The following is a 13262-nucleotide window of genomic DNA, read 5'->3' on the forward strand; positions in this document are numbered from 1 at the left end:
ATTCTCAACCATGCCAGTAATCTTGACAATTCCAAATGAAAATACTCCCTTTGAGAACCTATCCCTCCTTATCTTCTCTACGATTGAAATCTACCTTGTTTTTCTCTTTTACAGTTCTGAAGAAGGTCTGGGAACTCTTTTTGGAAAATAATATTGTGATTCAGACATGTAATTTGAGTCTTGCATATGAAGAGTGTAGAACATTTAGGATGAGCAGGTGACATTGGATGTATAATTTCTAAGGTATCATGTAAGGTCTGCTGAAGACAACTTGACAGAAAATGATTGTCACGATTAATGAATATTATCACTGCATCAAGTGAAGACCAGGACAGCTGAAGGCAAACTATATGGAACTTGTCTTTTGCTTGACTGGCAGTTCTATTGTAGCATAGCATGAATAAGCTCCCATAAGCTTGCCATTCAATGTTATTCTGCCAGAAGAGCAATGTTTACATGTTTCTCTGAAGGCACAAGTTAAAAATTTGACAGTTCTGGGTTCAATTAGTGAGCTGAATTGGCTCATCAATATCCTCCATTTTTCTAGCAACCAAAATCTTTATTTCCAGCTTCACATACGTACTTTGCTGACATTCAGACATCACAAATGAGGCAGAAAAGATAAATGACGCTTTGTGTCTTTAGAGGATATTAAGTGATTGGGCACATGCTCAAACTATTGAGATGTCTCCTTCAAAATAACTTGACCAAGTCTCATGCTTATTTTAAATCAACAACAGAGATTTTTGGATGGCAAAAAGTGCAGCTGCTCCTCCAAGAACCTCTGCCAGCATGGTTCATTGATTAACTTAATGTATGTACACATACTTCTTTCTTTGGCTTGGCTTCGCGGACGAAGATTTATGGAGGGGGTAAAAAGTCCACGTCAGCTGCAGGCTCGTTTGTGGCTGACAAGTCCGATGCGGGACAGGCAGACACGATTGCAGCGGTTGCAGGGGAAAATTGGTTGGTTGGGGATGGGTGTTGGGTTTTTCCTCCTTTGCCTTTTATCAGTGAGGTAGGCTCTGCGGTCTTCTTCAAAGGAGGTTGCTGCCTGCCAAACTGTGAGGCGCCAAGATGCACGGTTTGAGGCGATATCAGCCCACTGGCGGTGGTCAATGTGGCAGGCACCAAGAGATTTCTTTAGGCAGTCCTTGTACCTTTTCTTTGGTGCACCTCTGTCACGGTGACCAGTGGAGAGCTCGCCATATAACACGATCTTTGGAAGGCGATGGTCCTCCATTCTGGAGACGTGACCCATCCAGCGCAGCTGGATACACACACACACTAAAGGGGCAGCTCAGTTAGTGTAGCAGTTGGTGCAACACTACTATAGCGACAGCGACCAGTGTTCAGATCCAGCATTATTCGTAAGGAGTTTGCATGTATTCCTCCTGTGTCCTCCTACATTACAAAGACCATAGTTGATTAATTGGACACATGTTAACATCGGCTCATAGGCCAGAAGGGCCTGTTGCAGTGCTCCATCTCTCAGAATCTATTTGCATTCCGCTGTACTATTGGATCTACTCTGAAAAAAGTTTTTTTTTGAGCTTGGATGCAATTCACCCTCTGAATCAGAAAAGTGCAACTCACCTTATTATAGAAACGCCTATTTCATTTTTGCAGAGGAGATTTCACTTTCAGCAAATCAACTTATTGGGTGCAAATTATGGTGAAAATTCACAATTCTGTTAAATTGTATTTGCATAAATCACAAGCAGAGCCCCTATGACTCAATTCGGCAGAGTAACTGAATATTGCCTTTTCTTCTTTGCACTAAAAGTATGAAATTATGTATGTGATAACTGAATGTCAATCCCTCATTACAGGTAAAAATTGACTTATTACCAAAGAATGTTGAAATAAAGTCAAACATGCATAGGAACTTCACGATTAAAAAAAAAAATCACAGAAAACAACTAAATTAACCAAGATTACATTGTTTGATCATTTCATTGGTGGACAATGGGTTTTTGTAGCTTTGAGCTTGGTAGCAGAGCTTGGGTTGTCTTCTGCTCAGCACCATTTATAGGATGATTAAAGGGAAGGACCAGGTGATGGAGCTGTCTCTCTCCCTGGTAGATAGGTGTGGGTTTGCTTGTGAGAAAGTCCTGCACCATTTGGGAGCAAGAATCATAGCCACAGCCCAAAGCAAAAACTTCAGATTCCAGTGGTCAGTGAGCAGGGAAACAAATAGTTTCCAGTTGGAAACCAGAGATGATTAAGCCAACTTGATGTCAATACCCATGAAACACTTTTTTTTAAATAAAAATGTGTCAATAATATTAGTGTGCCTGGAGTCAGATAGAGGTCAGACCAGAAAGATAGTGTATCTTCTTTTCTGAAAAACAATTGTGACCCAAATGGGTGTTACAATAGACTGATCATTTCATGGATACATTTACTGAGACTCTCAGCTTTTACAATTCCAGATTTTGTTAAATTATTTGCATCCAAGTTCCACAGGTGCCAAGGTAGTCATTGTGAAATTTCCACTTCTCTCCTCTTCCCCCCGCCCCCCACTTTTTGCTCCACGTTTCATTCTCTCCCAAGAAATTGCATGGTCGTACATCATATGTTCCAGTTAAGCTGTTTCCACTCAGCTGTTTGGAAGTAAGCATGCAATATTAATTTATGTAATATTCCAAAATTATATCTAGAATGTCACACCTACTAGAAAAATGTTGTGGCAAAGTTATGAAAGAAAATTAAATATTTCACAAATGCAAGTTATGTTTCTCTCACGCTGTCTTGAATTAAACGCAGTGATGCTATTGCAAACACTCTATTGTTCCATTGACACGCCACTTTCATTGTTCTTCTTTCAAGCTAATACCCCTTCAAAGTGTCTAGCTGGTAACAATGGAGTGGCAATTCGAGAATCTTGTCAAATTAACTGTAAAAGAAATATTTTGACAGACATTTATCATCATCCATGTCCTAACATTGAAATACATTCACTCTTATGACATGAGAAACTACCTTTACATCTGAAACAGTGGCAGCGTATTTATTGCCAGTCCTGCATGACCTAATGAAGTAGAGGAGGAGCAGGGCTCAGATCTTAGTAAGCAATTTATTATTGAGCAAGTAAAGTTAATTTACTCTTGATACACACTCGGGAAAGCTGGGATCTCAGCAGGGCAGGGAGCTTCTATGGGGAGAAATGGACTGTCAAGATTTCGGATTGGGACACTTTTCCTCTTCCTCTCTGCTCTTTGTTTAAGGCAGTGTCTCCCTGGAAAGGCAGACAATCTCCCTTGCTCCTCAGATGCTGTTGATTTCCTCTGGCAGTTTGTTCTAGACTCCTGAATCTACAGTCCTTTGTCTCTCCAGAGACAAGTTGGTTGTCCATTTTATAAGAAATTTTGTCAATGATCACATCTGCAGAACTTCTGCTCTACAGGTCGAGGACACCAGGGTCAGAGAGAAAGATGGTTTTATGAAATAATGGTCAAAAACTTAAATGTCTTTAATTTATCATTCCACTCATGCACTGACCCATGGTACCTGCACTCTACCAACAAAGACTGATGGAAGCTTGAGGAACATCACCTCAGCAATCTTCTTTTTGGCACATTGCAGCTGCTGGAACTCAATATTGAATTGAGCAATTTCAGATGATTTGCTTCCTTTGTTTGTACCAGAGCTGGATGAGAGTAGGATGAGTAATTGGTAACCCCTTACCATGATCCTTTTCCACTGTCCATTGGTCCTTTACCTGCTCTTGTTCTTACTTTTCTCTCAGACCTGAGCAGTCACTTTCCCTGCCTGGCTCTCCACCTCCCCCACCTTCAATTTTCCAATATCCTTGCATTTCTTGCCCCATCCCCAGACCTTCTTCCCCTCCCCTTTTAATGTTTGCCATCCTTTCTTCCCATTTTTGTCTCAACTAGAAACGTTAACTGACTATTCCTCTCCATGGATGCACCCTTTCTGTCCTTTCAGTTTCTATTTGATCACTCAGAACTAACTAGTTCTACTTTTCATCTGTAACATTGCCTCAATTTTAATCTCTCTGCAGATACGGCCTTATTTGTTGGGTATTCCCCACATTTTCCTTTTAATTTCAATTCTCTACATCAGCTATGCCCCACATATTACAACTTTGACATGTCCATTTTTTGTTTTCTATTCCAGACTACTCTCAAACAATCAACCAGATAGCTTCCTAAACAGCATATTATTACAGCAACCCACTTCATTGGAGATATCAGGTGTACCCAGTCATTTACATAAAACCTGCCTGAGGTAACTGAAGTTTGTGCAGATCTCTCATTTCTCTGGTTTAAGGTCGCTACTTACTTCAAAAGTGCATCCATCATACTGGTGCCCAAGAGGAAGAAGGTTGCCTTCATTAATGACTACCAATCAGTGACACGTTCATTGGGATGAAGTGCTTTGAGTGGTTGGTTATGCCACAAATAAATTCCTACCTCAGGAAGGGCCTGGACCCACATTAGTTTGCCTGTCATTACAATTTCAATCAATAGTGAATGCCACCAAATTGAGCCTTCACTTGGCATTATATCCCCTGGACCAGAAGAACATCAGTTTGTTGTCATCGACTACAACTCCATGTTTAACACCATTGTGCCATCAGGCCTCAATCAAGCTCAGGGATCTGTGACTGTTTGTTCCATAGAACACTTCACTATAGAAACAGGCACCTTTGGCCCTTCTAGTCTGTGCTGAACTATTTTTTTGCCTAGACCCATTGACCTGCACCCAGAATATAGCCCTCCATACTTCTCCCATCCATGAAATCTGTCCAAATTCTTCTTAAATATTAAACTTGAGCTCACATTCACCCCTCAGATAGCAGGTCCTTCCACAGTCCCAACACTTTCTGTGTGAAGAAGTTCCCCCTTACACTCAACCCATGTTTTGGTTTGTATCCCACCTACCAGCTAGAAAAAAGCCCATCTACATTTATCTATCCCCCCTCATAATTTTAAATACCTCTAGCAAATCTCCCCTCATTCTTCTATGTCTCAGGAAATAAAGTCTTGTCCTGTTTAATCTTTCCCTGTAACTCAGTTCCTGAAGTCTGAGCAACATCCTAGTAAATCTTGTCTGCACTCTTCCTATCTTATTGATATCTTTCCTGTAGTTAAGTGACCAAAACTACACACAATACTCCCAATTTGGCCTCACCAATGTCTTATACAACTTTAATATAACATCCCAGCTCCTATACTCAATACTTTGATTTATGAAATATGAATATGCCCAAAGCTTTCTTTACAACCCTATCCACCTGTGACTCCACCTTTAGGCAATTATGTCAAGTCGCCACCTTTATCGATCATACCATACTCACACAGTAAAGAGGAGAGCACTTTTTTTTTGAAAAGTTTATTTAAAATTTTACAAAATATAACCATAAAGTACTCAAATAAAAAACCCTTCTAAATTACCCCCTATCCTCCAATCCACTATCCCACCCCTTACTATCCCTTCCCCCACCCACCCACCCACCCCCCCCCACCCCCCCCCACCCCCCTGGAGCTTAACATACACTAAGTATTAAAACAAAAAAAGTGGGTTAGGTTACAATACATCATTTCAACAATTCAAACAAAAATGTTTTAAAAATATTTACACGTCTAAATTTATACATTTTAAATATGGAGTCCACATTTTCTCAAAAAAGGAATAATTATTTCTCCAATTATATGTAATTTTCTCTAAGCATAATCATGATTGAATTTCATTATGCCACCTCTGTATACTCAACTCTGCATCTTTTTCCAAGTTACTGCTATACACTTCCTAGCTACTGCCAACCCCAACTGAATAAATGCAATCCAAGATTTATCCAAATGCACTGTTAATGGATTCATATATCCTAATAAACACAACCATGGATCCACATGTAAATCTATTTAAAATAAATCTCGCAAAAATTTTATAATCTTTTCACCAAAAGGGTTTAACCTTTGTACAATTCCACACAGAATGAACAAAAGTACCTATCTGATCTCCACACAATCAGAATCTCTAAAACCATACCTCTTTAACCTTTCAGGAGTTAAATATAACTGATGTAGAAAATACTAATTGACTAAACTATAATGCATATTAACTAATTTTGTAACATTATGCAAACATAAGTCAGACCATTCTTTCTCAGAAATAGAGGTAGATAACTCCTGTTCCCATTTATCTCTTATTCTCAATACACCTACCTTCTCATTTTTGACTGTAACATAGAATACATTTCAGAAACAAACTCTTTCTTTCCCTTATCCATAAGCAATAATTCGATCTTCAATTGTTTTGGTAATACCATTTCTCGACCGAAACTATTCATTAAAAAAATTACGTACTTGATAATAGGCAAACAATGTATTTTGTGATATCCCAAACTTCTCCCCAAGCCTATTAAATGAAAGAAATAAACCTGCCTCAAAACAATTTTCAGCTGATACCAAACCCTTTAAATTCCATTCCTTCAGATAAGGATTGTGCATAGAAAAAGGAATCAACCGATTTTGATATAACGGAGTTTTAATTGAACATACTTCTTTCAAACCTATGTTGGTTCCATTTACTCCATACTTTAAATAAATGAGTTGGAGAGGACATTTCTTGAGGACCATGGAGCTCATTTACACAAATACAAGTTAGAATAGAAGTTTAACACTTTGATACATGTCCTGGGAATTCAGGAATCTGACGGCTTGGGGAAAAAAAAACTGTTACCCAATGTGGATGCAAGGGCCCGAGTGTTGTGGTACCTCCTACCAGATGGCAGAAGGGAAAACAGTTTACATGAGGGGGGCATAGAGCCCTTCACAGTGCTCATTGTCTTTTCCCTGCATCAAGTGTTGTAGATATTCTTCATGGTAGGAAGAGAGCCCCCAATGATCTTTTCTGGTGACTTGACTATCCTCTGCATGGTCTTGTGGTCTAATGTGGTACAGGCTAAACCAGGCAGTGATTCAGTTGCACAGTTTGCTCTCAATACATCCTTAATAGAATGTAGTGAGCATGGAGCACCTGGAAAAAGGATGGGCCATGATGATGGAGGGTGGGAGATGAATTTTCCTCAGCCTTCACAGGAAGTAGAGGTGCTGCTGGGCTTTCTTGGCTATGGAACTGGTGTTAAGGGACCAAGTGAAATTCTCTGCCAAGTGCACTCCAAGGAACTTTATACTCTTGATGACCTCAGTGGCCAAGCCATCAATGGTCAGTGGAGCATGGTCCCTGGGCCCTCTTGAAGTCAACAACCATCTCTTTTGTCTTATTAACATTCAGATAGAGGTTGTTGGTTCTGCACCAGTCCTTTAGCAACTGGACCTAATCTCTGTATGCTGGCTCCTCATTCTTACTAATAAGGCCCACCACGGTCATGTCAGCAACAAATTGATGATGTGGTTCAAGCTGTATTCCCAGGTCCCTCTGTTATATTGTACTCCTCAATGCCATACCATTCACCAAGTACGTCCTTTCTCAATTTGTCCTTCCAAAATGAAAAACCTCACATTTGTCTGCATTAAATTCCATCTGCAATTTTTCAGCCCATTTTTCCAGCTGATCCAGATCCTTTGCAAGCTGGAAAATCTTCTTTATTGTCCACAATACCTCCAATCTTAGCGTCATCTACAAACTTACTTATCCAATTTCATCCAGATCATCAATATAGATGACAAACAACAGCACCAATCTCTGAGGCACACCACAAGTCACAGGCCTCCAGTCTGCGAAGCAATCATCCACCACTACTCTCTGGCTTCTCCTGTCCAGCCATTGTCAAATCCAGTTCATTACTTCACCACGAATACCTAGTGTCTGAACCTTCCTGACTAACCTCCCAGCTAGAACTTTGTCAAAGGCCTTACTGAAGTCCATGTAGACAACATTCTGGTTAACTCCTTGAAAACTGCTATTAAGATTAGATAAACATAACCTATCATACACAAAGCCATTTTGACCATCCCAAATCAGCCTCTGGCTATCCAAATAATTGTATATCCAATCTCTTAGAACTCCTTCCAATAATTTACCTACTACTGATGACAGGGTCATCGACCTATAATTTCCAGGATTACTTTAGGAGCCTTTTGTAAGCAATGGTACAATGTGAGTGACCCTCCAGTCCTCTCACACCACATCCATGTCTAAGGACATCTTAAATATTTCTGCAGAGGCCCTGGAATTTATACACTAGCCTCCCTCAAAGACCAAGGGAATAACAATCCAGGCCCTGGGGATTTATCCACCTTTATTTGCTTTAAGACAGCAAGCACTTCCTCCTCTTTAATCTGTAAATGTTCCATGTCCTCACTATCAAATGGATCTTTGCTTTCTCATCAAACGACCACGATCAGTGCAGATTAGCAACACTACCATTGAACAATGCATGGCACATAAAGACAACCTGCTTTTCCCCATACTCTATTCCCTCCATACTCACAACTGCATAGCCAAGTTCAGCTCCAGCACAATCTATAAATTCTCGGATGACCCCACCGTTGTTGTTCGAACAATAGGTAATGATAAGAAGAATATAGCATTGAGATTTAGAATCTGGTTGTGTGGGGTGACTGATCATACTGACAATGAGACCAATATTGTTGAGCTAAGAGCCTTGAGAGGCTGAGGGACTGCACACCTATCTTCATTGGTAGGACAGTAGAGTAGAGGACGAGTAGCTTCACACATCCACATATCTCCAGGGGCTAGCACATTGAGGCAATCATGTAGGAGGCCCATCAATGTCTCTACTTTCCAAGAAGTTTGAGCATCATTGAACTCTTTGGAACTTGTAGAGGTGTTCTGCCTGTCATGGAAACGCATGCCCAAGAACGCAGAAGTCTGCAGAAAAGGGAGAAACAACAGAGTCCATCACCAACATTGACCTCCCATTTGCTGACGACACCTACGTGAGGCACTGCCTCAAGAAGGTATTCAACCATAAAAGACCCCCATTACATTGACTCTCTTCTCACTGCTTTTTTCAAACATGTACGGAAGCCTGAGGTCCAGCAGCTCGAGGTTTAAAGAACAGTTCTTTTTTTTTTAAAAAAAAAGCTATTCGGCTCTTAGACCTCTCCATACTATCCTCAACAAACAGTACTCAAAGACCATCAAAGATGGAGCTGTACGAATGACATGGTACAATTTTTGCATGACTGTGAAGATTTCTGTGAGATTAATGTACGGTATCCAGTAAATCATCCCAAAATAATTATATTCATTTTTATTAAATTATATCTTTCTAGATGTGATTACAGTAAAATCGCCATTAACTGGCTATATCAACCAGAAACACAAACAACCGGCAAAAAAAAACCAATAAATAAATAAGTTGAGTGAATAAAGTGTTAAATAAAAGTGTAAATAGGAATTTAAAATTGTAAAAGTAAAATTTAAATCAAATTTAGACATACAGCCCAGTAACAGGCCATTTTGGCTCACACGCACATGCCACCTGATTTTCCCCCAATTAACCTCCACATATGTTTTTGAAGGGTGGGAGGAAATTGGACCCCCCCCCCCCCCACCACTGGGAAAACCCACACAAACACATGGAGAATGTAGAAACTCCTTACAGACATTGCAGGATTCAAACCCAAGTCCTGATCGCTGGCACTGTAGAGGCATTGTGCTAACTGCTACGCCAACTGTGCTGCCTTGAAACAACACACAATCACTTGGGAGCAAACATGCAGCCAGCAGATCGTGCCTCAACCTCAGCAGCTGTTTGAATAAAGTTCCAATAAAGTGGTATTTGAATAAAATGGTGGCACCCAGGATAGAGACAGTCCTCACTGTTGGTGTGCCTCTCTCTCAAAGTATCTTCCAATCACTGCCTAGTAAAAGTCTTTATCATTAAAATATTAAGTATCTGAGTAAAGCTTTATCTGTAAACTTGGTGGGGGGGGGGGGGGGGGGGAGAATGGCAGTACGGTCAGCACAGCAGCTAGCGCATCACTGCCTCAGTGCTAGCAAGTGGAGTTTGAATTTAACTTACAGAATTACTTGATTAAAGTGAACTTTACATAAATAATTTTTTTAAAATTACTTTACATTTTGCATTTGTCTTTTAAAATGGTGTATTCTTAATGCAGGTGTATTAATTAGGCATTGTAAACGAACCCAGCTCAGCGCGGACATTGGCGACTTCAGGGGTTTTTTACGAGGCTCTAAAGGCTGTGTACAGCCCCTCACCCCAAGTCCAAAGCCCGCTGCGCAGCTCAGATGGCAAAGTCCTCCTCAGCGACAAGATCTCCATCCTCAACCGAAGAGTGAGTACAAGTCAATCAGAAAATTTGCATTACTGGCATCCACGTAAGTGCTGGATAATGTGGATTTTTACTATATTATGTACCTGTATGGTGTGTGTATGTGGTTGACTTGTCTATTTTTCAGTCAGATGATAATAAACTTGACTTATTATTTGCATTTGTGATGTTTTGTGTGCTAATTATACTTAGATTGTTATTAGTGCATTTTCTGTTCCTGAGAAGCTGCAGCAAGTAAGAATTTCATCTCATCCATACATTGTACTAATGTATATGACAATAAACTCCATTGATTGATAGATTCATTTATTAATTCAAATTCCCTTTTATTCTATCCTTCTGCAACCACCCTACCCCCCCCCACCCTTAAAACTAATTTGTAGTTCCACTCAGTTCTGATGAAGTGCCTTCATCCTGTATCTTTACTTTGTCCTCATCCAGGGTGCTGCCTGATCTGCACATTCAAGACTACTGTCAGTTGTTCTGAGGTACAGTGAGGAAGTTCATTTTGCATGCAATCCAGCAAGACAACCTGTACATGGTGCAGCAATGTAAAACAGTGCAGACTTCCACATCTCACACCCAGAACCAATATTTTCTTTTTTTTTTCAGAATTGCAGCCTCTGCTACATTTTGATTTCCTGGTCATGATGAACGGTTTCAATCTAAAAAGTTAAAAAGGTGATACTGAAAGGTACAAATACTACTAAATAAATGTTGGTCTGCATTGATTTGAATTAGAAATGCTCCAATTACATTCTCACATTCTGATAGGAGCAGGCAATCTGTCACAGACAACCACTCTCGGAGTTCCTTTGTCATGCTGATTATTAATGGGTGTATATTCCACTATTCACATTCACTGGAGCATAGCTTTGAGTTGTTATGTAAGAGGATGTTGTGCACTGAAGGTCTGGTCCCAGTTGCCTCAACCCAGCAGGTTTGATGCATAATAAACAACACAGAGGGCAACCAGCAGACATCAATAAGTGTAGTTTTCTTATTTTATCAAATTTGTATCGATGTGTCTGTTCAGGTTATAATCAGTTCCCCATTCATGCTATGGTAACCATTAATCACCAAAACCTCATCCACAGGAGATGCGACTTTAAACAAAATGCAAACAATCTGATTTTCTATTTGAATCAAGTTTGAGCTTTAAATCAAGTGCCTACTTCCTAGCATTCCCCCTTCTCTACAGAATGTAATAAAGTCACTAACACGTGAAATTCAATTCAGATTTTTAAAAGTTAAAAGTCTTAAATGTTACCATCGCTTTCACTTCTTTTCAGAGGTTCTACTGGAAATGGCACTGTTTCAATAGCACCTTTCACACCACCAACCCTCCGAGGATGTGAGTGAACTTCCCAGGCGTGCTGTCCCCAGGAAGCCTTTCCCACTGTACCAGGATTTACCTGGTTCATCAGCAACCCAGGATTTTAAGGGGGGGTGGGAGGGGGGGGTGTCCGCCACCAGCAATGACATCAGGCAGAGCAGTGAAATTGTAGCGGGAATAAAGCACATAAGCCCTCAATGTTAAAAGACCATAGGAAAAACAAACACATTTTAATAAGAAATACATGCTCAATGTTTAAAAGACCACTGGGTTTCAAACTGTTCAAAACCCACAGACCAGCTTGTCATTATTCTTTAAAGAATAGAGTATAACATCTATTTACAGAGTATTACATTGCATTAGGTATCAAAAGTAATCTTGTGATGATTTAAAGCACAGGTAGACGCTAACAGCTCCGCCAACTGCGCTCTGACAGCTATGCCAACTGCATAGTTATATTTTACAGCATGGCTGGCCGTACTCTAACATTACTGCTGGCCGCGCTCTGACAGACTGATGCAAGCACTAACAGTACCTGGTCATTTGAATAGACCATTCACATTGCCACAAGGTAATTAATGAGTTAATTTGGTCATTTGCCCCCATCGAGAGTCAGAGGCCAGTTGATTTTTAACTTGTCATGCCCAGTTGGGACATTTCCCACTGTGCAATTACTGGGTACGAACCTAATAAATTACCCAGTTTGACCCGTATGTACTTGGCAGTGAATGGGGCTAAATACGTCAAATACAACAGAGCAAAATGCAGACAGTCGAAGGGTGATGAAAAGGAAGAATGATAAAACCATGAATTTACACAGCATCCTTAAGGTAAGAGACACATCCCAGGGCTTTCTACAGATGCATATATATTTGGTGGCGGCGCACATTGCGACACAGGTGAACTGGCTCCGCGTTTGTCACAGCTGCGGCAGCGGAGCAGCCACATCAAGGTGACGCCACCGGGTTTTTCTTCCCTCGGCTGCGTCATTATGCCACTGCCAACGCAGAGGTGTGACGTGCTGGCCACCTTATAAGGCGTAACACAGGTTCTCAAATTAAACCGTTGGAAGTGTTCTTTCACTTCCTCTCTGTAGCTACCGCTACAACTTCTTAATTTCCAGAATCAGGACAGATTTGTCACATAAATATCATTAGACTTACTGAGGCAAAATAGTGGCGCTTCAATTGACTTTCCAGCATTTAAAATAAAAGTCCAAGTCAGATACCATTTGGCTTATTCTTTTAATCATTTACATATTATCCACAACCTTTCTTGCTTGTTGTCATGTGTACTGACATGCAGTGACAAGCTTTATTGTATGTGCTATTCAGACAAGTCAATTAATACAAGTAGAGCAGGCAGTGCAGTAATTAAACAAAAATGCAGGGTGTATTATTAATGTAAGTCAAAGAGTGCAAGTACGGCATTACAAAGACCGAGTGCAAGTACGGCATTACAAAGACCGAGTGCAAGTACGGCATTACAAAGACCGAGTGCAAGTACGGCATTACAAAGACCGAGTGCAAGTACGGCATTACAAAGACCGAGTGCAAGTACGGCATTACAAAGACCGAGTGCAAGTACGGCATTACAAAGACCGAGTGCAAGTACGGCATTACAAAGACCGAGTGCAAGTACGGCATTACAAAGACCGAGTGCAAGTACGG

This window comes from Narcine bancroftii, chromosome 3 (assembly GCF_036971445.1).
Source record: "Narcine bancroftii isolate sNarBan1 chromosome 3, sNarBan1.hap1, whole genome shotgun sequence".
In the NCBI taxonomy this organism is placed as follows: domain Eukaryota; kingdom Metazoa; phylum Chordata; class Chondrichthyes; order Torpediniformes; family Narcinidae; genus Narcine; species Narcine bancroftii.